Raw genomic sequence first — 6,000 nt, 5'->3', positions numbered from 1 at the left:
ACTAAGCTGTACATTCCGGATCATATATTTTACATTGCAGCTGCTTTTTGAATAATAAATAATTCAAACCAAATTAAAATAAAATTATTATTTATATAAAAATTATGTTTTTTTTGGTTTTACTGGATGACAGATTTTAATTTCCAGTTAGTATGGCAAGCCATTTAAAGTTTACAGAAAGTCATATAAATACCTGGTTGGAAGGTAATTAATATTATGTACTTGGCTTAGGTTTTAAACATTCACTTGAATACGGAATGAATTTTATTGGTTAGAAATTTTACTAGTTATGAAATAATTGTTGTCCATAATTTGAGCGCTAATACCATTAATTGAAAATAAATTTACATACAAGTAAGTTAATGAAGGTTTTAAATCTAGTTATCTATTCTAGGTTTATTGGAATGGTTCCCGTGAATAATTGTGTATTCAAGTGTGGAAGTGTTTGTTACACGGGAGACACGATATTTGCACTCTCAAATGAGGTACAGTGCTCGTCATCATCCAAACTAAACACGTACTCAATCCGAATGCGAAGGAACCAACTACCAACATTGTATTTTCAAAATGAAAATGTGTGAACCGCCGCGGCCGGGGTCGCTTGCGCAGAATCGAACGTTTGAAACGAATCTCGGCGCGTAGCACTGCCCCGTAGAGCCAGTGCCACGCAGACGCCCGTAGGCGATCTACGCCGAAAGCCCGAATCAAGTGCTACGGAGATCATCCGCTACGAAACGCGAACTACGAAAAGTCCCAGTACTAAGTTACTGGTGTCTCAAAAACAGCGTGAAACTTGTGTTTTAAATAATCAACTGAACAATTATTCTCTGTGATGTTTTAGAGATTGGAGTAAACATGGATCGTAGCTAGGATGGTATTAAATGCAAGTGTTTTGAAACTTATAATGAGATGTGAGAGTAATGTTTGGAAAGGAAAATATAGTTAGCAATTGGAAATTACACATAGACGACTACGAATTTGTGGTGAGTACTATAAAAACATAATTGCAAATCAATTAATAATATTATTTTTATAAAAATATTCTAATTAAATATATACAATGTTTCATTAAAACAATCCTCTCTGATCAGAAAATGAACTAAATAAGCACAATTGATTAAGTTTTTAATATGTACAATTGATTAAGAGCTTGAATACAATTACATTTGTGAATTATTCTTGTCTGACGAAACGAAAATAACCCACACATATTTGTGAAGTATGTACTTATACATGTAACTTTATTATTCTTCGGTAAATACTTATGACCAACGTTTTCTGTATTTAAAATAAAATAAATATTCAATAAAGTTATTTGAAAATAAGAATAATATATATAGGAGGAACAAATAATATCATAAATATGTATATAACTCAAGAATGTTTTAATTGTGAAAAGTCTATGTATATTTAAAAGTCCGAGCGATTTTAGTTTTAATTTGACATCAATTATATTAAAAGTATTTACAGTAATTAAAAATGACTTAGGACACGTGCAGGGAATTCGCAACCAATTTTACAATTGCTCGGCAATGATGCACTTAATAATAAGTACTAAATAACAGATATATTATCACAGAAAGGCACAATTTCCTTATGTGTACAAGTATACAATAATTTAGTATTACAATCCATCCTTGTTCAACAATACTGATATGAAAATTACAATGTTCTTTCAAGCTGATTCTTTTTTTGAAATTATTATTTGTTTATTTGATACAATAATATTTCAAACAATGGTGTGGGCCTCTTTGGGTACTTTGCCCGTACTGAGGCTCTCATTTTACAAACAATGATATTGGCCTCGCTGGATACTTTTCCCGTGCGGAGGCTCCAATTTTAAAAAATTCAATAAAAAGTAATTTAATTTTAATAATAATTCCTTATCTTTGGATTGCGAACAAGTCAATTTCCCACAACGATAAACTCAATTTACAGAATTGAATACAATTGTTTGGCGGCCGCTCCTTAAAGGAGTTACTTTGGTTAATTAAATACAATTTTTTCCTTAAATGGAAGTATATTTTTTGATGCCAAGAATGTTTTTTGATTCCCAATTTATTTGAGCTCACATACAAGGGACGAAAACATCAACCTACTGATTACACGCCAATGCATTTCCACTAGAGTACTGTATGATATTTTAAATAATTTTTTTTCTTATGTTCGTTTAACGTTATTTGCCATTTAAATTTACCTAATATTGTAGAGAGTAAAACAAATATCAACAAATTCCTTTGTAGTTTTTTATTCAATTTCGTTTGTTCTACTTGAATGTTTAAATAGAAACTTGAAAACACACATTTCAAAACACAAACTGTAATACAAAGAGACATTTCTACAAAAACTTGCTCCACGAATAAACTCTCTCTAGTCTTATCTTTAAATAATTAATGACGTTCCTGACTTGCTTTTCTAGTTGTTCGTGGTTCCACGCCAAAGGTACTTAAATGCCAAGATATTATAAGGTCACTTCTATGAAGGTTTGTATGGTTAAATACCATACAAAAACCATGATTAGGTAATAATATATCGCGTAACTTGTCTTAATAAAGTCAATATATTTTAGATAAACTTCCATGGTCCCAAAAATGTTTATATTTGTTAAGATAAAGCGGCATATTGAATAGTTTCTAGTTTCTACTAATTTACCAAGTTAGGTTAGACAATTTCCATAAAGTTATGTATATTAGAACCCAAATTAACACCGGCCATCAAAATAGGAATAACTTAATATAATATTTGTAGTTGAGACCGAAATATTTTGTTGGCTTATTTAAGAACCAATCCTTAAATTAAAACCAAAAACCTTTAAACAAGTTTTGGTGGTCCTTCATATGACACGGAAATAAAATAAATAAATAAAAAACAAGACGGACACCAGACCTGCTACGAACAATATACCTCCACGTAATATAATTTCCTTTCTGACCTATTATTATTGTGTTATCGTCCCAAAGGTAACAGAGGTGTCGAAAGGTATTTTTTCACATTTATATGAGTAAATCGGAATATTATTCACTCTAATCTGGATTTTTTTCGTTACGCTTCGTAACTGCTAATATTATTACTTAGTATCGCCATTTTGATCTTATTTGAAAACCTGATAACTAAAGTTATGGATCCACTTTAATATAATATTACAGAAAAGCATATTAACTATTTTTGAGGGTCGACCGATACATAACTAATTATTATTATTGAGGGTCAAACGATACTCAACTAATTATTATTATTATTGAGGGTCAACTGATACTTAACTAATTATTATTATTGAGGGGTAACCGGTACTTAACTAATTATTATTATTGGGGTCAACAGATACATAATTAATTATCATTATTGAGGGTCAACCGATACTTAACTAATTATTATAATTATTGGGGTCAACCGATACGTCGATACCTGCATAATAACTAATAATTATTATTGAGGGTCAACCGATACTTATTTTTTTTTTTTATTAACATAATTTTTTTATGCATATACAATTCAGGTACATACATAGTAATATAGAATGAAAGAGTAACAAAAAAAATTCCACAAAGGCGAAGCCTGAGCGTGGGTATTATAGTGTAAGGATAAAACAGTGGTGTTTAAAATATATTTTTTTAAACTTGTAAAAAGTATCTATAGACATCAATGTGATTGGTTTTTTTTACAGAAGTTTCCATTTTTTTTAAATTTACAAATACACACACACACACACACACAAAATTATTATTATTATTTTTGGGGTCAACCGATACTTAAATCATTATTATTATTGAGGGTCAACCGATACTTAACTAAACAATATCTATTGTTGATTAAAAACTAAAAAACGGGCACGAACTATTATAATTGTAAACAATTAAAAAATGTTATTTTTAAATTTAATGGTTTATGGGAACATCAGGAATAATACACATACCTCTCAGTATTAACCTGGAGAAACATCACTATTCAGAATTGAAACGTTGTTTTAAATAGTTGCTTAGTCGTGTTAACTGACTAGATCTGAATTATCAGGAATTACTCAATCTTTCTTTTATCTAGATTCTAGGCTATTTTTCTCTTGTTGTTGTCTATAGAAGAAAAAAGAAATGATTTTTATCTGTTCAGTGGGGATGCCATAGTATCACTTCGGGCAGTTGGGACTCTTGAGCGTTATTCACATAAAAATGTGTGTAAATGCCCATGAATAAAAATGAACTTTTCTAAATCTTTGTATTACGTTACAATGTCTACAAACATACAGGCAAATCATTATAAAAAGCCGCTTACTTTTGTAGTGGAGTAATTATTGGATGGATAAAACCGCGAGTTGAAATTTAAACAGAATTTACAAAATTCTCTACGCACCCCCACTATCTTCGGGCATTTGCAGAGTAAGAAGGGACTGCCAGCAAACTAGTTCAAAAAACGTTTTTGAAACTTTCGATACTATCGGTGCGCAAAAATAGATTGAAACTCGTAAATTTGTACGTTTCAGAGTAGGATTTACTATAATTTCGTAAAAGAAAAATCTTTGTAACCTAAAATCGTCAATTAATAATGGATTAAAATTACGACTTAATATTTAAAGACTTAATATTTAGTTCTTTAATTTGGGGTAAAGTTTATTGCTTAATTGTTTAGCGACTGGACGCTCTTTATATAAAATAATTACAATAAATACTAGCTTAAGTCTCCTCAGGGAGGAATGGTGCAGGCCGCATACAAAGAGCGCTAATTAAGTGAAGCTTAACATTGGGCGGTGAATAAATTCGGTGCGCTGCTTAAGGATAAATAGAATTATTCTAATTCAAACTGCAGGACATGGGATAGGTAGTAGGTAGTAGTACCTCTAATTAATTTCGTTTACCGTTCGTGATACGTTACACGTGATTGCAAGATTCTAACAGAACTTAATTGCAGTCTAGGTAGTGTCTTGGATAAATATATATATATATATTTTTTTTTTTTTAATGTGCGACATCTATTGACTTTTCCACAAGTCTAGGAAAATTATTCAATATTTTTATAGTGGAATAACTTATTATGTACAACCTTAAATTGTAATATTTAACCATTGAAGATAACATTTAACGAAAAAATGTGAAACAGAAAAATCAGAAAAAGATACGATCGCATCTACAAAATGAACCCGGGACCACTTTGCTTCACCACTGAGCTAATCCAACCATATTCCATTCGGTCCTATTTAATTGTATCATACTGTCCTAGATTATGGAAATCAATCTTGAACTACAAAAATTAAAATGAAAATTTTTCACCAAGTGGCTATTCAAATGCCTATTCTAAGGACAGGTTGTTTCGGAGAATTTGAACAATTCATCAAATTTTAAAGTTCATTTTCGGGTTCTGTGAAAGTCCTATTCAAGTTCTGTTATTATATCATTATAGGCTAGTTGCTCGACAGAACTGAAATAAAAACAGAACTTGAGAACATCTTTTACAGAACTTGAAAAGGAACGTTGAAATTTGATGAATTGTTCAAATTCTCCGAAACAACCTGTCCTAAGTCCGCTTAAGCTTTTGAAGGAATTGTGATCAGGATTTCATGTTGTTAAGCTTCTAAGCTTATAACAATTTGATAGAAAGCTGAAACGCATCTAGAGTCGGCGTTTAACGGGGACCTTTCAAATATCAAAAAAAACAAAATGGCTGCGTGGCCAATTAATGATTTCGTCACACGTAAATTTCCAGGAAACTATTGGGCCTTGGTTAATAAAGCTATCTGATTAATATGTCATATTTGTATTACCAATGAAGTGTGATGTACTTTAGTACAACTGTGTCCATACTGTTCATAATTCAAACAAATAAAATAATCACAAATAAACAACATTACCTTAATAACGTAAAACACTGCCTTAATTTATCGTGAAAAACATGTTTGAGAAAGAATAATAAAATAAATTGTTCAATAAATACATAACTTTATCATAACGCTAGAGCAAACTCGCCTAACTTCTGTAACAATCTTCATGAATTCACGAAATTTATTTGAACACA

The 6,000-nt window shown here is 30.6% G+C and overlaps 1 protein-coding gene across 1 annotated transcript in view; it reads left to right on the top strand.

The window, feature by feature from the left end:
* Positions 1-711: 711 nt before the first annotated feature.
* Positions 712-6,000, top strand: part of LOC149423720 (uncharacterized) — a 55,863-nt gene continuing 50,574 nt past the window's right edge. The window contains exon 1 of the mRNA XM_089632088.1: positions 712-983. The gene's annotated coding sequence lies outside the window, so the exon portion shown is untranslated. The remainder of the gene's footprint in view (positions 984-6,000) is intronic.

This window comes from Hesperophylax consimilis, chromosome 5, assembly GCF_061612785.1.
Source record: "Hesperophylax consimilis isolate HC1 chromosome 5, BYU_Hcon_1.0, whole genome shotgun sequence".
NCBI classification, from domain to species: domain Eukaryota; kingdom Metazoa; phylum Arthropoda; class Insecta; order Trichoptera; family Limnephilidae; genus Hesperophylax; species Hesperophylax consimilis.
Note: the sequence above shows the minus strand (reverse complement) of the source record. Positions and strands in the feature narration are given on the sequence as shown.